Source organism: Oncorhynchus clarkii, unplaced genomic scaffold (genome assembly GCF_045791955.1).
Source record: "Oncorhynchus clarkii lewisi isolate Uvic-CL-2024 unplaced genomic scaffold, UVic_Ocla_1.0 unplaced_contig_6582_pilon_pilon, whole genome shotgun sequence".
In the NCBI taxonomy this organism is placed as follows: domain Eukaryota; kingdom Metazoa; phylum Chordata; class Actinopteri; order Salmoniformes; family Salmonidae; genus Oncorhynchus; species Oncorhynchus clarkii.
Window position 1 is genome coordinate 1 of NW_027258742.1, and position 23,013 is coordinate 23,013.

Sequence of the window (23,013 nt, forward strand, 5' to 3'; positions counted from 1 at the left end):
GTAGGTCAAACGGTTCGGAAGCTAGAGATGTTTTTGTGAGAAGACCGATTATTTTTTTTTATTTTTTTTTATTTTTTTTTATTTCACCTTTATTTAACCAGGTAGGCTAGTTGAGAACAAGTTCTCATTTGCAACTGCGACCTGGCCAAGATAAGGCATAGCAGTGTGAACAGACAACACAGAGTTACACATGGGGTAAACAATTAACAAGTCAATAACACAGTAGAAAAAAGGGGAGTCTATATATACATTGTGTGCAAAAGGCATGAGAAGGTAGGCAAATAATTACAATTATGCAGATTAACACTGGAGTGATAAATGATCAGATGGTTATGTAAAGGTAGAGATATTGGTGTGCAAAAGAGCAGAAAAATAAATAAATAAAAACAGTATGGGGATGAGGTAGGTGAAAATGGGTGGGCTATTTACCAATAGACTATGTACAGCTGCAGCGATCGGTTAGCTGCTCAGATAGCAGATGTTTGAAGTTGGTGAGGGAGATAAAAGTCTCCAACTTCAGTGATTTTTGCAATTCGTTCCAATCACAGGCAGCAGAGAACTGGAACGAAAGGCGGCCAAATGAGGTGTTGGCTTTAGGGATGATCAGTGAGATACACCTGCTGGAGCGCGTGCTACGGATGGGTGTTGCCATCGTAACCAGTGAACTGAGATAAGGCGGAGCTTTACCTAGCATGGACTTGTAGATGAGCTGGAGCCAGTGGGTCTGGCGACGAATATGTAGCGAGGGCCAGCCGATTAGAGCATACAAGTCGCAGTGGTGGGTGGTATAAGGTGCTTTAGTGACAAAACGGATGGCACTGTGATAAACTGCATCCAGTTTGCTGAGTAGAGTGTTGGAAGCAATTTTGTAGATGACATCGCCGAAGTCGAGGATCGGTAGGATAGTCAGTTTTACTAGGGTAAGTTTGGCGGCGTGAGTGAAGGAGGCTTTGTTGCGGAATAGAAAGCCGACTCTTGATTTGATTTTCGATTGGAGATGTTTGATATGGGTCTGGAAGGAGAGTTTAGAGTCTAGCCAGACACCTAGGTACTTATAGATGTCCACATATTCAAGGTCGGAACCATCCAGGGTGGTGATGCTGGTCAGGCGTGCGGGTGCAGGCAGCGAACGGTTGAAAAGCATGCATTTGGTTTTACTAGCGTTTAAGAGCAGTTGGAGGCCACGGAAGGAGTGCTGTATGGCATTGAAGCTCGTTTGGAGGTTAGATAGCACAGTGTCCAAGGACGGGCCGGAAGTATATAGAATGGTGTCGTCTGCGTAGAGGTGGATCAGGGAATCGCCCGCAGCATGAGAAACATCATTGATATATACAGAGAAAAGAGTCCCGAGGCCCGAGAATTGAACCCTGTGGCACCCCCACAGAGACTGCCAGAGGACCGGACAGCATGCCCTCCGATTTGACACACTGAACTCTGTCTGCAAAGTAATTGGTGAACCAGGCAAGGCAGTCATCCGAAAAACCGAGGCTACTGAGTCTGCCAATAAGAATACGGTGATTGACAGAGTCGAAAGCCTTGGCAAGGTCTATGAAGACGGCTGCACAGTACTGTCTTTTATCGATGGCGGTTATGATATCGTTTAGCACCTTGAGCGTGGCTGAGGTACACCCGTGACCAGCTCGGAAACCAGATTGCACAGCGGAGAAGGTACGGTGGGATTCAAGATGGTCAGTGATCTGTTTGTTGACTTGGCTTTTGAAGACCTTAGATAGGCAGGGCAGGATGGATATTGGTCTGTAACAGTTTGGGTCCAGGGTGTCGCCCCCTTTGAAGAGGGGGATGACTGCGGCAGCTTTCCAATCCTTGGGGATCTCAGACGATATGAAAGAGAGGTTGAACAGGCTGGTAATAGGGGTTGCGACAATGGCGGCGGATAGTTTCAGGAATAGAGGGTCCAGATTGTCAAGCCCAGCTGATTTGTACGGGTCCAGGTTTTGCAGCTCTTTCAGAACATCTGCTATCTGGATTTGGGTAAAGGAGAACCTGGAGAGGCTTGGGCGAGTAGCTGCGGGGGGGGGGAGCTGTTGGACGAGGTTGGAGTAGCCAGGCGGAAGGCATGGCCAGCCGTTGAGAAATGCTTGTTGAAGTTTTCGATAATCATGGATTTATCGGTGGTGACCGTGTTACCTAGCCTCAGTGCAGTGGGCAGCTGGGAGGAGGTGCTCTTGTTCTCCATGGACTTCACAGTGTCCCAGAACTTTTTGGAGTTGGAGCTACAGGATGCAAACTTCTGCCTGAAGAAGTTGGCTTTAGCTTTCCTGACTGACTGTGTGTATTGGTTCCTGACTTCCCTGAACAGTTGCATATCGCGGGGACTGTTCGATGTTAGTGCAGTCCGCCACAGGATGTTTTTGTGCTGGTCGAGGGCAGTCAGGTCTGGAGTGAACCAGGGGCTATATCTGTTCTTAGTTCTGCATTTTTTGAACGGAGCGTGCTTATCTAAAATGGTGAGGAAGTTACTTTTAAAGAAAGACCAGGCATCCTCAACTGACGGGATGAGGTCAATGTCCTTCCAGGATACCCGGGCCAGGTCGATTAGAAAGGCCTGCTCACAGAAGTGTTTTAGGGAGCGTTTGACAGTGATGAGGGGTGGTCGTTTGACTGCGGCTCCGTAGCGGATACAGGCAATGAGGCAGTGATCGCTGAGATCCTGGTTGAAGACAGCGGAGGTGTATTTGGAGGGCCAGTTGGTCAGGATGACGTCAATGAGGGTGCCCTTGTTTACAGAGTTAGGGTTGTACCTGGTGGGTTCCTTGATGATTTGAGTGAGATTGAGGGCATCTAGCTTAGATTGTAGGACTGCCGGGGTGTTAAGCATATCCCAGTTTAGGTCACCTAACAGAACAAACTCTGAAGCTAGATGGGGGGCGATCAATTCACAAATGGTGTCCAGGGCACAGCTGGGAGCTGAGGGGGGTCGGTAGCAGGCGGCAACAGTGAGAGACTTATTTCTGGAGAGAGTAATTTTCAAAATTAGTAGTTCGAACTGTTTGGGTATGGACCTGGAAAGTATGACATTACTTTGCAGGCTCTCTCTGCAGTAGACTGCAACTCCTCCTCCTTTGGCAGTTCTATCTTGACGGAAGATGTTATAGTTGGGTATGGAAATCTCAGAATTTTTGGTGGCCTTCCTGAGCCAGGATTCAGACACGGCAAGGACATCAGGGTTAGCAGAGTGTGCTAGAGCAGTGAGTAAGACAAACTTAGGGAGGAGGCTTCTGATGTTGACATGCATGAAACCAAGGCTTTTTCGATCACAGAAGTCAACAAATGAGGGTGCCTGGGGACATGCAGGGCCTGGGTTTACCTCCACATCACCCGCGGAACAGAGAAGGAGTAGTATGAGGGTGCGGCTGAAGGCTATCAAAACTGGTCGCCTAGGGCGTTGGGGACAGAGAATAAGAGGAGCAGGTTTCTGGGCATGGTAGAATATATTCAGGGCATAATGCGCAAACAGGGGTATGGTGGGGTGCGGGTACAGCGGAGGTAAGCCCAGGCACTGGGTGATGATGAGAGAGGTTGTATCTCTGGACATGCTGGTTGTAATGGGTGAGGTCACCGCATGTGTGGGGGGTGGGACAAAGGAGGTAACAGGGGTATAAAGAGTGGAACTAGGGGCTCCATTGTAAACTAAAACAATGATAACTAACCTGCACAACAGTATACAAGGCATATTGACATATGAGAGAGACATACAGCGAGGCATACAGTAATCACAGGTGTTGAATTGGGAGAGCTAGCTAAAACAGTAGGTGAGACAACAGCTAATCAGCTAGCACAACAACAGCAGGTAGAATGGCGATTGATTAGGCAGAGAGGGTCGGATTAACTAAACACAGAGCCTAAGTGCGGCTGGGGCCGACAGATAAAACATAAACAAGCAGAATGGATTACCGTGATTAATGGACAGTCCAGCATGCATCAGCTATGTAGCCAAGTGATCAGTGTCCAAGGGGCAGCGGTGGATGGGGCAGGGAAGCTGGACTGGCGAGTGTTAGAAAACTAACAATGACCAAATAGCTTGTAGCCAGTTAGCTGGTTAGCTTCTGGAGGTTCTTGAGTGTGTTCTAAAAATGTAAAGATAATAGCGGTTCCGTATCACATTGGGTGAGGCAGGATACCGGAAGGTATAAACAAATTAAAAAATCGAAAAGGGATAGAAAGTAAATATGGGTTCAGTGAGTGTTTGGGACGCGGCGATTCAGACGGTTAGCAGGCCTGTGCTAACAAGCTAACAGTTAGTAGACGGTGCTAAACACGGTAGCAGTTAGCGGACCGGGCTAAACAAGCTAGCAGTTAGCAGGCCGAATTTGCAAGCAAGGAGATAGCAAGGGCTAGAGAGTTAGCCTTTGGGGACGTCGCGATGGGGGTATCTGTTTATTCCTCTTCATGCAGTGACATCGATGGACCGGTCGTGGGTCTGGATATTGTAGCCCAGGAGCTCAAAATGTTCCGTTTGCGATGGGAATCCGGGGATGCGATTATAGGTATTGTCTTTGACAAAAACCGATCTAGGTCCACCATCTTTCACTGCAGATATGGAGGGGTAACATAAGCAGTTGTGGAGGATTGAGACGGATACGCTGAGTCATAATCTCTCTAGTTGAAAACGGATCTATTTGAATGGGTATTTTCAACATTAATTGACTTTGATTCACGTACCTTTGCGTCATTTGACTCAAAATAAATGAGTTCCATTCTTTTGGAAGTCTTATTTTTTCATTTGCTCTTTAAAAAATGAATTGATCTCATTTTGCACTTTATTAATTTGTAAAAACTCGTCAACATTTTGCTGTCGCGACTGAAGAAGACAGAATGTGAAAGACACAGCAGATGAACTACAGAAGATTTGAACTGAAGCATGGTCAAGATTTTGGAAGACTGTTATGCTCACAAGTAAAGAACAAAACACTCACATGATGTTCAATCGTTCCAAGCACCAGGGACACGTCAATCGATATCTTCACTGTCATTGCTGCAGAAAGCAAAAAAATAACTTTTGGCATAAGGCTCGTTGGTCTAGGGGTATGATTCTCGCTTAGGGTGCGAGAGGTCCCGGGTTCAAATCCCGGATGAGCCCTTTTGCAGATCCTTGAACAGTCTCAGACAGGCAGATCTTGGGCCACTGGTCGGAACGCCGACTATCACCTCTTGGGCGCAGGACAAGGTGGCTGAATGGTTTTGGCGATGGGACTGCAAATCTATTTTGATATGCACTTGATGGTTCAACGTCGCACAACATTCATTATTTTAGATAACCTGCAGAATGTGGGAGCAATTCTGACTTCCAAGTACAACGATAATGATTCAAATGTAATACACTTGAAATGACATCCAGCCCCTAAAACAAATGAAATCCTCAGGCTCTGCATTGGCCGGGAATCGAACCCGGGTCAACTGCTTGGAAGGCAGCTATGCTCACCACTATACCACCAATGCTATGTGCAGCTCAGTAGCAACATTGAGACATCGACTCATAATTTGACCGTCATTTTGGTGGAAAGTGATAATTCATTGACCAGACAGATCGTTGGTTTAGGTGTATGATTATGGCTTAGGTTGCGAGAGGTCCCTGGTTAAAAAATCTATCATTTTAATCAGTACAGGTTACCTTCAGATTAGTCCCGTGACACTTGTGGGGAACGTAGGGCAAAACGGAGAACATTGCGACAAGTGGGGTCACATTAGTTTGTAGCCCAAGATTTTGGATTCTACAAACAGAACTTGGCACATAGACGGTTCTGACTTCAGACGAGTCTCCTGACACTTGTGGGGGATGTAGAGAAAAATTGAGAATACCACAGTGTTCGTGAGGGTCTCCTCATTCCAGAGAGTGGTCATACGAATTTGTAGGTCAAACGGTTCGGAAGCTAGAGATGTTTTTGTGAGAAGACCGATTATAGGTATTGTCTTTGACAAAAACCGATCTAGGTCCACCATCTTTCACTGCAGATATGGAGGGGTAACATAAGCAGTTGTGGAGGATTGAGACGGATACGCTGAGTCATAATCTCTCTAGTTGAAAACGGATCTATTTGAATGGGTATTTTCAACATTAATTGACTTTGATTCACGTACCTTTGCGTCATTTGACTCAAAATAAATGAGTTCCATTCTTTTGGAAGTCTTATTTTTTCATTTGCTCTTTAAAAAATGAATTGATCTCATTTTGCACTTTATTAATTTGTAAAAACTCGTCAACATTTTGCTGTCGCGACTGAAGAAGACAGAATGTGAAAGACACAGCAGATGAACTACAGAAGATTTGAACTGAAGCATGGTCAAGATTTTGGAAGACTGTTATGCTCACAAGTAAAGCACAAAACACTCACATGATGTTCAATCGTTCCAAGCACCAGGGACACGTCAATCGATATCTTCACTGTCATTGCTGCAGAAAGCAAAAAAATAACTTTTGGCATAAGGCTCGTTGGTCTAGGGGTATGATTCTCGCTTAGGGTGCGAGAGGTCCCGGGTTCAAATCCCGGATGAGCCCTTTTGCAGATCCTTGAACAGTCTCAGACAGGCAGATCTTGGGCCACTGGTCGGAACGCCGACTATCACCTCTTGGGCGCAGGACAAGGTGGCTGAATGGTTTTGGCGATGGGACTGCAAATCTATTTTGATATGCACTTGATGGTTCAACGTCGCACAACATTCATTATTTTAGATAACCTGCAGAATGTGGGAGCAATTCTGACTTCCAAGTACAACGATAATGATTCAAATGTAATACACTTGAAATGACATCCAGCCCCTAAAACAAATGAAATCCTCAGGCTCTGCATTGGCCGGGAATCGAACCCGGGTCAACTGCTTGGAAGGCAGCTATGCTCACCACTATACCACCAATGCTATGTGCAGCTCAGTAGCAACATTGAGACATCGACTCATAATTTGACCGTCATTTTGGTGGAAAGTGATAATTCATTGACCAGACAGATCGTTGGTTTAGGTGTATGATTATGGCTTAGGTTGCGAGAGGTCCCTGGTTAAAAAATCTATCATTTTAATCAGTACAGGTTACCTTCAGATTAGTCCCGTGACACTTGTGGGGAACGTAGGGCAAAACGGAGAACATTGCGACAAGTGGGGTCACATTAGTTTGTAGCCCAAGATTTTGGATTCTACAAACAGAACTTGGCACATAGACGGTTCTGACTTCAGACGAGTCTCCTGACACTTGTGGGGGATGTAGAGAAAAATTGAGAATACCACAGTGTTCGTGAGGGTCTCCTCATTCCAGAGAGTGGTCATACGAATTTGTAGGTCAAACGGTTCGGAAGCTAGAGATGTTTTTGTGAGAAGACCGATTATAGGTATTGTCTTTGACAAAAACCGATCTAGGTCCACCATCTTTCACTGCAGATATGGAGGGGTAACATAAGCAGTTGTGGAGGATTGAGACGGATACGCTGAGTCATAATCTCTCTAGTTGAAAACGGATCTATTTGAATGGGTATTTTCAACATTAATTGACTTTGATTCACGTACCTTTGCGTCATTTGACTCAAAATAAATGAGTTCCATTCTTTTGGAAGTCTTATTTTTTCATTTGCTCTTTAAAAAATGAATTGATCTCATTTTGCACTTTATTAATTTGTAAAAACTCGTCAACATTTTGCTGTCGCGACTGAAGAAGACAGAATGTGAAAGACACAGCAGATGAACTACAGAAGATTTGAACTGAAGCATGGTCAAGATTTTGGAAGACTGTTATGCTCACAAGTAAAGCACAAAACACTCACATGATGTTCAATCGTTCCAAGCACCAGGGACACGTCAATCGATATCTTCACTGTCATTGCTGCAGAAAGCAAAAAAATAACTTTTGGCATAAGGCTCGTTGGTCTAGGGGTATGATTCTCGCTTAGGGTGCGAGAGGTCCCGGGTTCAAATCCCGGATGAGCCCTTTTGCAGATCCTTGAACAGTCTCAGACAGGCAGATCTTGGGCCACTGGTCGGAACGCCGACTATCACCTCTTGGGCGCAGGACAAGGTGGCTGAATGGTTTTGGCGATGGGACTGCAAATCTATTTTGATATGCACTTGATGGTTCAACGTCGCACAACATTCATTATTTTAGATAACCTGCAGAATGTGGGAGCAATTCTGACTTCCAAGTACAACGATAATGATTCAAATGTAATACACTTGAAATGACATCCAGCCCCTAAAACAAATGACTTCCTCAGGCTCTGCATTGGCCGGGAATCGAACCCGGGTCAACTGCTTGGAAGGCAGCTATGCTCACCACTATACCACCAATGCTATGTGCAGCTCAGTAGCAACATTGAGACATCGACTCATAATTTGACCGTCATTTTGGTGGAAAGTGATAATTCATTGACCAGACAGATCGTTGGTTTAGGTGTATGATTATGGCTTAGGTTGCGAGAGGTCCCTGGTTAAAAAATCTATCATTTTAATCAGTACAGGTTACCTTCAGATTAGTCCCGTGACACTTGTGGGGAACGTAGGGCAAAACGGAGAACATTGCGACAAGTGGGGTCACATTAGTTTGTAGCCCAAGATTTTGGATTCTACAAACAGAACTTGGCACATAGACGGTTCTGACTTCAGACGAGTCTCCTGACACTTGTGGGGGATGTAGAGAAAAATTGAGAATACCACAGTGTTCGTGAGGGTCTCCTCATTCCAGAGAGTGGTCATACGAATTTGTAGGTCAAACGGTTCGGAAGCTAGAGATGTTTTTGTGAGAAGACCGATTATAGGTATTGTCTTTGACAAAAACCGATCTAGGTCCACCATCTTTCACTGCAGATATGGAGGGGTAACATAAGCAGTTGTGGAGGATTGAGACGGATACGCTGAGTCATAATCTCTCTAGTTGAAAACGGATCTATTTGAATGGGTATTTTCAACATTAATTGACTTTGATTCACGTACCTTTGCGTCATTTGACTCAAAATAAATGAGTTCCATTCTTTTGGAAGTCTTATTTTTTCATTTGCTCTTTAAAAAATGAATTGATCTCATTTTGCACTTTATTAATTTGTAAAAACTCGTCAACATTTTGCTGTCGCGACTGAAGAAGACAGAATGTGAAAGACACAGCAGATGAACTACAGAAGATTTGAACTGAAGCATGGTCAAGATTTTGGAAGACTGTTATGCTCACAAGTAAAGCACAAAACACTCACATGATGTTCAATCGTTCCAAGCACCAGGGACACGTCAATCGATATCTTCACTGTCATTGCTGCAGAAAGCAAAAAAATAACTTTTGGCATAAGGCTCGTTGGTCTAGGGGTATGATTCTCGCTTAGGGTGCGAGAGGTCCCGGTTTCAAATCCCGGATGAGCCCTTTTGCAGATCCTTGAACAATCTCAGACAGGCAGATCTTGGGCCACTGGTCGGTACGCCGACTATCACCTCTTGGGCGCAGGACAAGGTGGCTGAATGGTTTTGGCGATGGGACTGCAAATCTATTTTGATATGCACTTGTTGGTTCAACGTCGCACAACATTTATTATTTTAGATAACCTGCAGAATGTGGGAGCAATTCTGACTTCCAAGTACAACGATAATGATTCAAATGTAATACACTTGAAATGACATCCAGCCCCTAAAACAAATGACTTCCTCAGGCTCTGCATTGGCCGGGAATCGAACCCGGGTCAACTGCTTGGAAGGCAGCTATGCTCACCACTATACCACCAATGCTATGTGCAGCTCAGTAGCAACATTGAGACATCGACTCATAATTTGACCGTCATTTTGGTGGAAAGTGATAATTCATTGACCAGACAGATCGTTGGTTTAGGTGTATGATTATGGCTTAGGTTGCGAGAGGTCCCTGGTTAAAAAATCTATCATTTTAATCAGTACAGGTTACCTTCAGATTAGTCCCGTGACACTTGTGGGGAACGTAGGGCAAAACGGAGAACATTGCGACAAGTGGGGTCACATTAGTTTGTAGCCCAAGATTTTGGATTCTACAAACAGAACTTGGCACATAGACGGTTCTGACTTCAGACGAGTCTCCTGACACTTGTGGGGGATGTAGAGAAAAATTGAGAATACCACAGTGTTCGTGAGGGTCTCCTCATTCCAGAGAGTGGTCATACGAATTTGTAGGTCAAACGGTTCGGAAGCTAGAGATGTTTTTGTGAGAAGACCGATTATAGGTATTGTCTTTGACAAAAACCGATCTAGGTCCACCATCTTTCACTGCAGATATGGAGGGGTAACATAAGCAGTTGTGGAGGATTGAGACGGATACGCTGAGTCATAATCTCTCTAGTTGAAAACGGATCTATTTGAATGGGTATTTTCAACATTAATTGACTTTGATTCACGTACCTTTGCGTCATTTGACTCAAAATAAATGAGTTCCATTCTTTTGGAAGTCTTATTTTTTCATTTGCTCTTTAAAAAATGAATTGATCTCATTTTGCACTTTATTAATTTGTAAAAACTCGTCAACATTTTGCTGTCGCGACTGAAGAAGACAGAATGTGAAAGACACAGCAGATGAACTACAGAAGATTTGAACTGAAGCATGGTCAAGATTTTGGAAGACTGTTATGCTCACAAGTAAAGCACAAAACACTCACATGATGTTCAATCGTTCCAAGCACCAGGGACACGTCAATCGATATCTTCACTGTCATTGCTGCAGAAAGCAAAAAAATAACTTTTGGCATAAGGCTCGTTGGTCTAGGGGTATGATTCTCGCTTAGGGTGCGAGAGGTCCCGGTTTCAAATCCCGGATGAGCCCTTTTGCAGATCCTTGAACAATCTCAGACAGGCAGATCTTGGGCCACTGGTCGGTACGCCGACTATCACCTCTTGGGCGCAGGACAAGGTGGCTGAATGGTTTTGGCGATGGGACTGCAAATCTATTTTGATATGCACTTGTTGGTTCAACGTCGCACAACATTTATTATTTTAGATAACCTGCAGAATGTGGGAGCAATTCTGACTTCCAAGTACAACGATAATGATTCAAATGTAATACACTTGAAATGACATCCAGCCCCTAAAACAAATGAAATCCTCAGGCTCTGCATTGGCCGGGAATCGAACCCGGGTCAACTGCTTGGAAGGCAGCTATGCTCACCACTATACCACCAATGCTATGTGCAGCTCAGTAGCAACATTGAGACATCGACTCATAATTTGACCGTCATTTTGGTGGAAAGTGATAATTCATTGACCAGACAGATCGTTGGTTTAGGTGTATGATTATGGCTTAGGTTGCGAGAGGTCCCTGGTTAAAAAATCTATCATTTTAATCAGTACAGGTTACCTTCAGATTAGTCCCGTGACACTTGTGGGGAACGTAGGGCAAAACGGAGAACATTGCGACAAGTGGGGTCACATTAGTTTGTAGCCCAAGATTTTGGATTCTACAAACAGAACTTGGCACATAGACGGTTCTGACTTCAGACGAGTCTCCTGACACTTGTGGGGGATGTAGAGAAAAATTGAGAATACCACAGTGTTCGTGAGGGTCTCCTCATTCCAGAGAGTGGTCATACGAATTTGTAGGTCAAACGGTTCGGAAGCTAGAGATGTTTTTGTGAGAAGACCGATTATAGGTATTGTCTTTGACAAAAACCGATCTAGGTCCACCATCTTTCACTGCAGATATGGAGGGGTAACATAAGCAGTTGTGGAGGATTGAGACGGATACGCTGAGTCATAATCTCTCTAGTTGAAAACGGATCTATTTGAATGGGTATTTTCAACATTAATTGACTTTGATTCACGTACCTTTGCGTCATTTGACTCAAAATAAATGAGTTCCATTCTTTTGGAAGTCTTATTTTTTCATTTGCTCTTTAAAAAATGAATTGATCTCATTTTGCACTTTATTAATTTGTAAAAACTCGTCAACATTTTGCTGTCGCGACTGAAGAAGACAGAATGTGAAAGACACAGCAGATGAACTACAGAAGATTTGAACTGAAGCATGGTCAAGATTTTGGAAGACTGTTATGCTCACAAGTAAAGCACAAAACACTCACATGATGTTCAATCGTTCCAAGCACCAGGGACACGTCAATCGATATCTTCACTGTCATTGCTGCAGAAAGCAAAAAAATAACTTTTGGCATAAGGCTCGTTGGTCTAGGGGTATGATTCTCGCTTAGGGTGCGAGAGGTCCCGGTTTCAAATCCCGGATGAGCCCTTTTGCAGATCCTTGAACAATCTCAGACAGGCAGATCTTGGGCCACTGGTCGGTACGCCGACTATCACCTCTTGGGCGCAGGACAAGGTGGCTGAATGGTTTTGGCGATGGGACTGCAAATCTATTTTGATATGCACTTGTTGGTTCAACGTCGCACAACATTTATTATTTTAGATAACCTGCAGAATGTGGGAGCAATTCTGACTTCCAAGTACAACGATAATGATTCAAATGTAATACACTTGAAATGACATCCAGCCCCTAAAACAAATGAAATCCTCAGGCTCTGCATTGGCCGGGAATCGAACCCGGGTCAACTGCTTGGAAGGAAGCTATGCTCACCACTATACCACCAATGCTATGTGCAGCTCAGTAGCAACATTGAGACATCGACTCATAATTTGACCGTCATTTTGGTGGAAAGTGATAATTCAGACAGATCGTTGGTTTAGGTGTATGATTATGGCTTAGGTTGCGAGAGGTCCCTGGTTAAAAAATCTATCATTTTAATCAGTACAGGTTACCTTCAGATTAGTCCCGTGACACTTGTGGGGAACGTAGGGCAAAACGGAGAACATTGCGACAAGTGGGGTCACATTAGTTTGTAGCCCAAGATTTTGGATTCTACAAACAGAACTTGGCACATAGACGGTTCTGACTTCAGACGAGTCTCCTGACACTTGTGGGGGATGTAGAGAAAAATTGAGAATACCACAGTATTCGTGAGGGTCTCCTCATTCCAGAGAGTGGTCATACGAATTTGTAGGTCAAACGGTTCGGAAGCTAGAGATGTTTTTGTGAGAAGACCGATTATAGGTATTGTCTTTGACAAAAACCGATCTAGGTCCACCATCTTTCACTGCAGATATGGAGGGGTAACATAAGCAGTTGTGGAGGATTGAGACGGATACGCTGAGTCATAATCTCTCTAGTTGAAAACGGATCTATTTGAATGGGTATTTTCAACATTAATTGACTTTGATTCACGTACCTTTGCGTCATTTGACTCAAAATAAATGAGTTCCATTCTTTTGGAAGTCTTATTTTTTCATTTGCTCTTTAAAAAATGAATTGATCTCATTTTGCACTTTATTAATTTGTAAAAACTCGTCAACATTTTGCTGTCGCGACTGAAGAAGACAGAATGTGAAAGACACAGCAGATGAACTACAGAAGATTTGAACTGAAGCATGGTCAAGATTTTGGAAGACTGTTATGCTCACAAGTAAAGCACAAAACACTCACATGATGTTCAATCGTTCCAAGCACCAGGGACACGTCAATCGATATCTTCACTGTCATTGCTGCAGAAAGCAAAAAAATAACTTTTGGCATAAGGCTCGTTGGTCTAGGGGTATGATTCTCGCTTAGGGTGCGAGAGGTCCCGGTTTCAAATCCCGGATGAGCCCTTTTGCAGATCCTTGAACAATCTCAGACAGGCAGATCTTGGGCCACTGGTCGGTACGCCGACTATCACCTCTTGGGCGCAGGACAAGGTGGCTGAATGGTTTTGGCGATGGGACTGCAAATCTATTTTGATATGCACTTGTTGGTTCAACGTCGCACAACATTTATTATTTTAGATAACCTGCAGAATGTGGGAGCAATTCTGACTTCCAAGTACAACGATAATGATTCAAATGTAATACACTTGAAATGACATCCAGCCCCTAAAACAAATGAAATCCTCAGGCTCTGCATTGGCCGGGAATCGAACCCGGGTCAACTGCTTGGAAGGCAGCTATGCTCACCACTATACCACCAATGCTATGTGCAGCTCAGTAGCAACATTGAGACATCGACTCATAATTTGACCGTCATTTTGGTGGAAAGTGATAATTCATTGACCAGACAGATCGTTGGTTTAGGTGTATGATTATGGCTTAGGTTGCGAGAGGTCCCTGGTTAAAAAATCTATCATTTTAATCAGTACAGGTTACCTTCAGATTAGTCCCGTGACACTTGTGGGGAACGTAGGGCAAAACGGAGAACATTGCGACAAGTGGGGTCACATTAGTTTGTAGCCCAAGATTTTGGATTCTACAAACAGAACTTGGCACATAGACGGTTCTGACTTCAGACGAGTCTCCTGACACTTGTGGGGGATGTAGAGAAAAATTGAGAATACCACAGTGTTCGTGAGGGTCTCCTCATTCCAGAGAGTGGTCATACGAATTTGTAGGTCAAACGGTTCGGAAGCTAGAGATGTTTTTGTGAGAAGACCGATTATAGGTATTGTCTTTGACAAAAACCGATCTAGGTCCACCATCTTTCACTGCAGATATGGAGGGGTAACATAAGCAGTTGTGGAGGATTGAGACGGATACGCTGAGTCATAATCTCTCTAGTTGAAAACGGATCTATTTGAATGGGTATTTTCAACATTAATTGACTTTGATTCACGTACCTTTGCGTCATTTGACTCAAAATAAATGAGTTCCATTCTTTTGGAAGTCTTATTTTTTCATTTGCTCTTTAAAAAATGAATTGATCTCATTTTGCACTTTATTAATTTGTAAAAACTCGTCAACATTTTGCTGTCGCGACTGAAGAAGACAGAATGTGAAAGACACAGCAGATGAACTACAGAAGATTTGAACTGAAGCATGGTCAAGATTTTGGAAGACTGTTATGCTCACAAGTAAAGCACAAAACACTCACATGATGTTCAATCGTTCCAAGCACCAGGGACACGTCAATCGATATCTTCACTGTCATTGCTGCAGAAAGCAAAAAAATAACTTTTGGCATAAGGCTCGTTGGTCTAGGGGTATGATTCTCGCTTAGGGTGCGAGAGGTCCCGGTTTCAAATCCCGGATGAGCCCTTTTGCAGATCCTTGAACAATCTCAGACAGGCAGATCTTGGGCCACTGGTCGGTACGCCGACTATCACCTCTTGGGCGCAGGACAAGGTGGCTGAATGGTTTTGGCGATGGGACTGCAAATCTATTTTGATATGCACTTGTTGGTTCAACGTCGCACAACATTTATTATTTTAGATAACCTGCAGAATGTGGGAGCAATTCTGACTTCCAAGTACAACGATAATGATTCAAATGTAATACACTTGAAATGACATCCAGCCCCTAAAACAAATGAAATCCTCAGGCTCTGCATTGGCCGGGAATCGAACCCGGGTCAACTGCTTGGAAGGCAGCTATGCTCACCACTATACCACCAATGCTATGTGCAGCTCAGTAGCAACATTGAGACATCGACTCATAATTTGACCGTCATTTTGGTGGAAAGTGATAATTCATTGACCAGACAGATCGTTGGTTTAGGTGTATGATTATGGCTTAGGTTGCGAGAGGTCCCTGGTTAAAAAATCTATCATTTTAATCAGTACAGGTTACCTTCAGATTAGTCCCGTGACACTTGTGGGGAACGTAGGGCAAAACGGAGAACATTGCGACAAGTGGGGTCACATTAGTTTGTAGCCCAAGATTTTGGATTCTACAAACAGAACTTGGCACATAGACGGTTCTGACTTCAGACGAGTCTCCTGACACTTGTGGGGGATGTAGAGAAAAATTGAGAATACCACAGTGTTCGTGAGGGTCTCCTCATTCCAGAGAGTGGTCATACGAATTTGTAGGTCAAACGGTTCGGAAGCTAGAGATGTTTTTGTGAGAAGACCGATTATAGGTATTGTCTTTGACAAAAACCGATCTAGGTCCACCATCTTTCACTGCAGATATGGAGGGGTAACATAAGCAGTTGTGGAGGATTGAGACGGATACGCTGAGTCATAATCTCTCTAGTTGAAAACGGATCTATTTGAATGGGTATTTTCAACATTAATTGACTTTGATTCACGTACCTTTGCGTCATTTGACTCAAAATAAATGAGTTCCATTCTTTTGGAAGTCTTATTTTTTCATTTGCTCTTTAAAAAATGAATTGATCTCATTTTGCACTTTATTAATTTGTAAAAACTCGTCAACATTTTGCTGTCGCGACTGAAGAAGACAGAATGTGAAAGACACAGCAGATGAACTACAGAAGATTTGAACTGAAGCATGGTCAAGATTTTGGAAGACTGTTATGCTCACAAGTAAAGCACAAAACACTCACATGATGTTCAATCGTTCCAAGCACCAGGGACACGTCAATCGATATCTTCACTGTCATTGCTGCAGAAAGCAAAAAAATAACTTTTGGCATAAGGCTCGTTGGTCTAGGGGTATGATTCTCGCTTAGGGTGCGAGAGGTCCCGGTTTCAAATCCCGGATGAGCCCTTTTGCAGATCCTTGAACAATCTCAGACAGGCAGATCTTGGGCCACTGGTCGGTACGCCGACTATCACCTCTTGGGCGCAGGACAAGGTGGCTGAATGGTTTTGGCGATGGGACTGCAAATCTATTTTGATATGCACTTGTTGGTTCAACGTCGCACAACATTTATTATTTTAGATAACCTGCAGAATGTGGGAGCAATTCTGACTTCCAAGTACAACGATAATGATTCAAATGTAATACACTTGAAATGACATCCAGCCCCTAAAACAAATGAAATCCTCAGGCTCTGCATTGGCCGGGAATCGAACCCGGGTCAACTGCTTGGAAGGCAGCTATGCTCACCACTATACCACCAATGCTATGTGCAGCTCAGTAGCAACATTGAGACATCGACTCATAATTTGACCGTCATTTTGGTGGAAAGTGATAATTCATTGACCAGACAGATCGTTGGTTTAGGTGTATGATTATGGCTTAGGTTGCGAGAGGTCCCTGGTTAAAAAATCTATCATTTTAATCAGTACAGGTTACCTTCAGATTAGTCCCGTGACACTTGTGGGGAACGTAGGGCAAAACGGAGAACATTGCGACAAGTGGGGTCACATTAGTTTGTAGCCCAAGATTTTGGATTCTACAAACAGAACTTGGCACATAGACGGTTCTGACTTCAGACGAGTCTCCTGACACTTGTGGGGGATGTAGAGAAAAATTGAGAATACCACAGTGTTCGTGAGGGTCTCCTCATTCCAGAGAGTGGTCATACGAATTTGTAGGTCAAACGGTTCGGAAGCTAGAGATGTTTTTGTGAGAAGACCGATTATAGGTATTGTCTTTGACAAAAACCGATCTAGGTCCACCATCTTTCACTGCAGATATGGAGGGGTAACATAAGCAGTTGTGGAGGATTGAGACGGATACGCTGAGTCATAATCTCTCTAGTTGAAAACGGATCTATTTGAATGGGTATTTTCAACATTAATTGACTTTGATTCACGTACCTTTGCGTCATTTGACTCAAAATAAATGAGTTCCATTCTTTTGGAAGTCTTATTTTTTCATTTGCTCTTTAAAAAATGAATTGATCTCATTTTGCACTTTATTAATTTGTAAAAACTCGTCAACATTTTGCTGTCGCGACTGAAGAAGACAGAATGTGAAAGACACAGCAGATGAACTACAGAAGATTTGAACTGAAGCATGGTCAAGATTTTGGAAGACTGTTATGCTCACAAGTAAAGCACAAAACACTCACATGATGTTCAATCGTTCCAAGCACCAGGGACACGTCAATCGATATCTTCACTGTCATTGCTGCAGAAAGCAAAAAAATAACTTTTGGCATAAGGCTCGTTGGTCTAGGGGTATGATTCTCGCTTAGGGTGCGAGAGGTCCCGGTTTCAAATCCCGGATGAGCCCTTTTGCAGATCCTTGAACAATCTCAGACAGGCAGATCTTGGGCCACTGGTCGGTACGCCGACTATCACCTCTTGGGCGCAGGACAAGGTGGCTGAATGGTTTTGGCGATGGGACTGCAAATCTATTTTGATATGCACTTGTTGGTTCAACGTCGCACAACATTTATTATTTTAGATAACCTGCAGAATGTGGGAGCAATTCTGACTTCCAAGTACAACGATAATGATTCAAATGTAATACACTTGAAATGACATCCAGCCCCTAAAACAAATGAAATCCTCAGGCTCTGCATTGGCCGGGAATCGAACCCGGGTCAACTGCTTGGAAGGCAGCTATGCTCACCACTATACCACCAATGCTATGTGCAGCTCAGTAGCAACATTGAGACATCGACTCATAATTTGACCGTCATTTTGGTGGAAAGTGATAATTCATTGACCAGACAGATCGTTGGTTTAGGTGTATGATTATGGCTTAGGTTGCGAGAGGTCCCTGGTTAAAAAATCTATCATTTTAATCAGTACAGGTTACCTTCAGATTAGTCCCGTGACACTTGTGGGGAACGTAGGGCAAAACGGAGAACATTGCGACAAGTGGGGTCACATTAGTTTGTAGCCCAAGATTTTGGATTCTACAAACAGAACTTGGCACATAGACGGTTCTGACTTCAGACGAGTCTCCTGACACTTGTGGGGGATGTAGAGAAAAATTGAGAATACCACAGTGTTCGTGAGGGTCTCCTCATTCCAGAGAGTGGTCATACGAATTTGTAGGTCAAACGGTTCGGAAGCTAGAGATGTTTTTGTGAGAAGACCGATTATAGGTATTGTCTTTGACAAAAACCGATCTAGGTCCACCATCTTTCACTGCAGATATGGAGGGGTAACATAAGCAGTTGTGGAGGATTGAGACGGATACGCTGAGTCATAATCTCTCTAGTTGAAAACGGATCTATTTGAATGGGTATTTTCAACATTAATTGACTTTGATTCACGTACCTTTGCGTCATTTGACTCAAAATAAATGAGTTCCATTCTTTTGGAAGTCTTATTTTTTCATTTGCTCTTTAAAAAATGAATTGATCTCATTTTGCACTTTATTAATTTGTAAAAACTCGTCAACATTTTGCTGTCGCGACTGAAGAAGACAGAATGTGAAAGACACAGCAGATGAACTACAGAAGATTTGAACTGAAGCATGGTCAAGATTTTGGAAGACTGTTATGCTCACAAGTAAAGCACAAAACACTCACATGATGTTCAATCGTTCCAAGCACCAGGGACACGTCAATCGATATCTTCACTGTCATTGCTGCAGAAAGCAAAAAAATAACTTTTGGCATAAGGCTCGTTGGTCTAGGGGTATGATTCTCGCTTAGGGTGCGAGAGGTCCCGGTTTCAAATCCCGGATGAGCCCTTTTGCAGATCCTTGAACAATCTCAGACAGGCAGATCTTGGGCCACTGGTCGGTACGCCGACTATCACCTCTTGGGCGCAGGACAAGGTGGCTGAATGGTTTTGGCGATGGGACTGCAAATCTATTTTGATATGCACTTGTTGGTTCAACGTCGCACAACATTTATTATTTTAGATAACCTGCAGAATGTGGGAGCAATTCTGACTTCCAAGTACAACGATAATGATTCAAATGTAATACACTTGAAATGACATCCAGCCCCTAAAACAAATGAAATCCTCAGGCTCTGCATTGGCCGGGAATCGAACCCGGGTCAACTGCTTGGAAGGCAGCTATGCTCACCACTATACCACCAATGCTATGTGCAGCTCAGTAGCAACATTGAGACATCGACTCATAATTTGACCGTCATTTTGGTGGAAAGTGATAATTCATTGACCAGACAGATCGTTGGTTTAGGTGTATGATTATGGCTTAGGTTGCGAGAGGTCCCTGGTTAAAAAATCTATCATTTTAATCAGTACAGGTTACCTTCAGATTAGTCCCGTGACACTTGTGGGGAACGTAGGGCAAAACGGAGAACATTGCGACAAGTGGGGTCACATTAGTTTGTAGCCCAAGATTTTGGATTCTACAAACAGAACTTGGCACATAGACGGTTCTGACTTCAGACGAGTCTCCTGACACTTGTGGGGGATGTAGAGAAAAATTGAGAATACCACAGTGTTCGTGAGGGTCTCCTCATTCCAGAGAGTGGTCATACGAATTTGTAGGTCAAACGGTTCGGAAGCTAGAGATGTTTTTGTGAGAAGACCGATTATAGGTATTGTCTTTGACAAAAACCGATCTAGGTCCACCATCTTTCACTGCAGATATGGAGGGGTAACATAAGCAGTTGTGGAGGATTGAGACGGATACGCTGAGTCATAATCTCTCTAGTTGAAAACGGATCTATTTGAATGGGTATTTTCAACATTAATTGACTTTGATTCACGTACCTTTGCGTCATTTGACTCAAAATAAATGAGTTCCATTCTTTTGGAAGTCTTATTTTTTCATTTGCTCTTTAAAAAATGAATTGATCTCATTTTGCACTTTATTAATTTGTAAAAACTCGTCAACATTTTGCTGTCGCGACTGAAGAAGACAGAATGTGAAAGACACAGCAGATGAACTACAGAAGATTTGAACTGAAGCATGGTCAAGATTTTGGAAGACTGTTATGCTCACAAGTAAAGAACAAAACACTCACATGATGTTCAATCGTTCCAAGCACCAGGGACACGTCAATCGATATCTTCACTGTCATTGCTGCAGAAAGCAAAAAAATAACTTTTGGCATAAGGCTCGTTGGTCTAGGGGTATGATTCTCGCTTAGGGTGCGAGAGGTCCCGGTTTCAAATCCCGGATGAGCCCTTTTGCAGATCCTTGAACAATCTCAGACAGGCAGATCTTGGGCCACTGGTCGGTACGCCGACTATCACCTCTTGGGCGCAGGACAAGGTGGCTGAATGGTTTTGGCGATGGGACTGCAAATCTATTTTGATATGCACTTGTTGGTTCAACGTCGCACAACATTTATTATTTTAGATAACCTGCAGAATGTGGGAGCAATTCTGACTTCCAAGTACAACGATAATGATTCAAATGTAATACACTTGAAATGACATCCAGCCCCTAAAACAAATGAAATCCTCAGGCTCTGCATTGGCCGGGAATCGAACCCGGGTCAACTGCTTGGAAGGCAGCTATGCTCACCACTATACCACCAATGCTATGTGCAGCTCAGTAGCAACATTGAGACATCGACTCATAATTTGACCGTCATTTTGGTGGAAAGTGATAATTCATTGACCAGACAGATCGTTGGTTTAGGTGTATGATTATGGCTTAGGTTGCGAGAGGTCCCTGGTTAAAAAATCTATCATTTTAATCAGTACAGGTTACCTTCAGATTAGTCCCGTGACACTTGTGGGGAACGTAGGGCAAAACGGAGAACATTGCGACAAGTGGGGTCACATTAGTTTGTAGCCCAAGATTTTGGATTCTACAAACAGAACTTGGCACATAGACGGTTCTGACTTCAGACGAGTCTCCTGACACTTGTGGGGGATGTAGAGAAAAATTGAGAATACCACAGTGTTCGTGAGGGTCTCCTCATTCCAGAGAGTGGTCATACGAATTTGTAGGTCAAACGGTTCGGAAGCTAGAGATGTTTTTGTGAGAAGACCGATTATAGGTATTGTCTTTGACAAAAACCGATCTAGGTCCACCATCTTTCACTGCAGATATGGAGGGGTAACATAAGCAGTTGTGGAGGATTGAGACGGATACGCTGAGTCATAATCTCTCTAGTTGAAAACGGATCTATTTGAATGGGTATTTTCAACATTAATTGACTTTGATTCACGTACCTTTGCGTCATTTGACTCAAAATAAATGAGTTCCATTCTTTTGGAAGTCTTATTTTTTCATTTGCTCTTTAAAAAATGAATTGATCTCATTTTGCACTTTATTAATTTGTAAAAACTCGTCAACATTTTGCTGTCGCGACTGAAGAAGACAGAATGTGAAAGACACAGCAGATGAACTACAGAAGATTTGAACTGAAGCATGGTCAAGATTTTGGAAGACTGTTATGCTCACAAGTAAAGAACAAAACACTCACATGATGTTCAATCGTTCCAAGCACCAGGGACACGTCAATCGATATCTTCACTGTCATTGCTGCAGAAAGCAAAAAAATAACTTTTGGCATAAGGCTCGTTGGTCTAGGGGTATGATTCTCGCTTAGGGTGCGAGAGGTCCCGGTTTCAAATCCCGGATGAGCCCTTTTGCAGATCCTTGAACAATCTCAGACAGGCAGATCTTGGGCCACTGGTCGGTACGCCGACTATCACCTCTTGGGCGCAGGACAAGGTGGCTGAATGGTTTTGGCGATGGGACTGCAAATCTATTTTGATATGCACTTGTTGGTTCAACGTCGCACAACATTTATTATTTTAGATAACCTGCAGAATGTGGGAGCAATTCTGACTTCCAAGTACAACGATAATGATTCAAATGTAATACACTTGAAATGACATCCAGCCCCTAAAACAAATGAAATCCTCAGGCTCTGCATTGGCCGGGAATCGAACCCGGGTCAACTGCTTGGAAGGCAGCTATGCTCACCACTATACCACCAATGCTATGTGCAGCTCAGTAGCAACATTGAGACATCGACTCATAATTTGACCGTCATTTTGGTGGAAAGTGATAATTCATTGACCAGACAGATCGTTGGTTTAGGTGTATGATTATGGCTTAGGTTGCGAGAGGTCCCTGGTTAAAAAATCTATCATTTTAATCAGTACAGGTTACCTTCAGATTAGTCCCGTGACACTTGTGGGGAACGTAGGGCAAAACGGAGAACATTGCGACAAGTGGGGTCACATTAGTTTGTAGCCCAAGATTTTGGATTCTACAAACAGAACTTGGCACATAGACGGTTCTGACTTCAGACGAGTCTCCTGACACTTGTGGGGGATGTAGAGAAAAATTGAGAATACCACAGTGTTCGTGAGGGTCTCCTCATTCCAGAGAGTGGTCATACGAATTTGTAGGTCAAACGGTTCGGAAGCTAGAGATGTTTTTGTGAGAAGACCGATTATAGGTATTGTCTTTGACAAAAACCGATCTAGGTCCACCATCTTTCACTGCAGATATGGAGGGGTAACATAAGCAGTTGTGGAGGATTGAGACGGATACGCTGAGTCA

The 23,013-nt window shown here is 43.4% G+C and overlaps 26 non-coding genes across 26 annotated transcripts; 13 read left to right on the top strand and 13 right to left on the bottom strand.

The window, feature by feature from the left end:
- Positions 1–5,029: 5,029 nt before the first annotated feature.
- trnap-agg (transfer RNA proline (anticodon AGG)) lies at positions 5,030–5,101 on the top strand. Its single transcript has one exon. It is a non-coding gene; the product is annotated as a tRNA-Pro (tRNA).
- Positions 5,102–5,388: 287 nt separating this feature from the next.
- On the bottom strand, positions 5,389–5,460 carry trnag-ucc (transfer RNA glycine (anticodon UCC)). Its single transcript has one exon. It is a non-coding gene; the product is annotated as a tRNA-Gly (tRNA).
- Positions 5,461–6,445: 985 nt separating this feature from the next.
- trnap-agg (transfer RNA proline (anticodon AGG)) lies at positions 6,446–6,517 on the top strand. Its single transcript has one exon. It is a non-coding gene; the product is annotated as a tRNA-Pro (tRNA).
- Positions 6,518–6,804: 287 nt separating this feature from the next.
- Positions 6,805–6,876, bottom strand: trnag-ucc (transfer RNA glycine (anticodon UCC)). Its single transcript has one exon. It is a non-coding gene; the product is annotated as a tRNA-Gly (tRNA).
- Positions 6,877–7,861: 985 nt separating this feature from the next.
- trnap-agg (transfer RNA proline (anticodon AGG)) lies at positions 7,862–7,933 on the top strand. Its single transcript has one exon. It is a non-coding gene; the product is annotated as a tRNA-Pro (tRNA).
- A 287-nt stretch (positions 7,934–8,220) lies between these two features.
- Positions 8,221–8,292, bottom strand: trnag-ucc (transfer RNA glycine (anticodon UCC)). Its single transcript has one exon. It is a non-coding gene; the product is annotated as a tRNA-Gly (tRNA).
- A 985-nt stretch (positions 8,293–9,277) lies between these two features.
- On the top strand, positions 9,278–9,349 carry trnap-agg (transfer RNA proline (anticodon AGG)). The gene has a single exon. It is a non-coding gene; the product is annotated as a tRNA-Pro (tRNA).
- Positions 9,350–9,636: 287 nt separating this feature from the next.
- On the bottom strand, positions 9,637–9,708 carry trnag-ucc (transfer RNA glycine (anticodon UCC)). The gene has a single exon. It is a non-coding gene; the product is annotated as a tRNA-Gly (tRNA).
- A 985-nt stretch (positions 9,709–10,693) lies between these two features.
- trnap-agg (transfer RNA proline (anticodon AGG)) lies at positions 10,694–10,765 on the top strand. Its single transcript has one exon. It is a non-coding gene; the product is annotated as a tRNA-Pro (tRNA).
- Positions 10,766–11,052: 287 nt separating this feature from the next.
- trnag-ucc (transfer RNA glycine (anticodon UCC)) lies at positions 11,053–11,124 on the bottom strand. The gene has a single exon. It is a non-coding gene; the product is annotated as a tRNA-Gly (tRNA).
- A 985-nt stretch (positions 11,125–12,109) lies between these two features.
- On the top strand, positions 12,110–12,181 carry trnap-agg (transfer RNA proline (anticodon AGG)). The gene has a single exon. It is a non-coding gene; the product is annotated as a tRNA-Pro (tRNA).
- A 287-nt stretch (positions 12,182–12,468) lies between these two features.
- On the bottom strand, positions 12,469–12,540 carry trnag-ucc (transfer RNA glycine (anticodon UCC)). The gene has a single exon. It is a non-coding gene; the product is annotated as a tRNA-Gly (tRNA).
- A 978-nt stretch (positions 12,541–13,518) lies between these two features.
- Positions 13,519–13,590, top strand: trnap-agg (transfer RNA proline (anticodon AGG)). Its single transcript has one exon. It is a non-coding gene; the product is annotated as a tRNA-Pro (tRNA).
- A 287-nt stretch (positions 13,591–13,877) lies between these two features.
- trnag-ucc (transfer RNA glycine (anticodon UCC)) lies at positions 13,878–13,949 on the bottom strand. Its single transcript has one exon. It is a non-coding gene; the product is annotated as a tRNA-Gly (tRNA).
- Positions 13,950–14,934: 985 nt separating this feature from the next.
- trnap-agg (transfer RNA proline (anticodon AGG)) lies at positions 14,935–15,006 on the top strand. Its single transcript has one exon. It is a non-coding gene; the product is annotated as a tRNA-Pro (tRNA).
- A 287-nt stretch (positions 15,007–15,293) lies between these two features.
- trnag-ucc (transfer RNA glycine (anticodon UCC)) lies at positions 15,294–15,365 on the bottom strand. The gene has a single exon. It is a non-coding gene; the product is annotated as a tRNA-Gly (tRNA).
- A 985-nt stretch (positions 15,366–16,350) lies between these two features.
- trnap-agg (transfer RNA proline (anticodon AGG)) lies at positions 16,351–16,422 on the top strand. Its single transcript has one exon. It is a non-coding gene; the product is annotated as a tRNA-Pro (tRNA).
- A 287-nt stretch (positions 16,423–16,709) lies between these two features.
- trnag-ucc (transfer RNA glycine (anticodon UCC)) lies at positions 16,710–16,781 on the bottom strand. The gene has a single exon. It is a non-coding gene; the product is annotated as a tRNA-Gly (tRNA).
- A 985-nt stretch (positions 16,782–17,766) lies between these two features.
- trnap-agg (transfer RNA proline (anticodon AGG)) lies at positions 17,767–17,838 on the top strand. Its single transcript has one exon. It is a non-coding gene; the product is annotated as a tRNA-Pro (tRNA).
- A 287-nt stretch (positions 17,839–18,125) lies between these two features.
- Positions 18,126–18,197, bottom strand: trnag-ucc (transfer RNA glycine (anticodon UCC)). The gene has a single exon. It is a non-coding gene; the product is annotated as a tRNA-Gly (tRNA).
- A 985-nt stretch (positions 18,198–19,182) lies between these two features.
- On the top strand, positions 19,183–19,254 carry trnap-agg (transfer RNA proline (anticodon AGG)). The gene has a single exon. It is a non-coding gene; the product is annotated as a tRNA-Pro (tRNA).
- Positions 19,255–19,541: 287 nt separating this feature from the next.
- On the bottom strand, positions 19,542–19,613 carry trnag-ucc (transfer RNA glycine (anticodon UCC)). Its single transcript has one exon. It is a non-coding gene; the product is annotated as a tRNA-Gly (tRNA).
- Positions 19,614–20,598: 985 nt separating this feature from the next.
- On the top strand, positions 20,599–20,670 carry trnap-agg (transfer RNA proline (anticodon AGG)). The gene has a single exon. It is a non-coding gene; the product is annotated as a tRNA-Pro (tRNA).
- A 287-nt stretch (positions 20,671–20,957) lies between these two features.
- On the bottom strand, positions 20,958–21,029 carry trnag-ucc (transfer RNA glycine (anticodon UCC)). Its single transcript has one exon. It is a non-coding gene; the product is annotated as a tRNA-Gly (tRNA).
- Positions 21,030–22,014: 985 nt separating this feature from the next.
- On the top strand, positions 22,015–22,086 carry trnap-agg (transfer RNA proline (anticodon AGG)). The gene has a single exon. It is a non-coding gene; the product is annotated as a tRNA-Pro (tRNA).
- Positions 22,087–22,373: 287 nt separating this feature from the next.
- trnag-ucc (transfer RNA glycine (anticodon UCC)) lies at positions 22,374–22,445 on the bottom strand. The gene has a single exon. It is a non-coding gene; the product is annotated as a tRNA-Gly (tRNA).
- Positions 22,446–23,013: the final 568 nt, after the last annotated feature.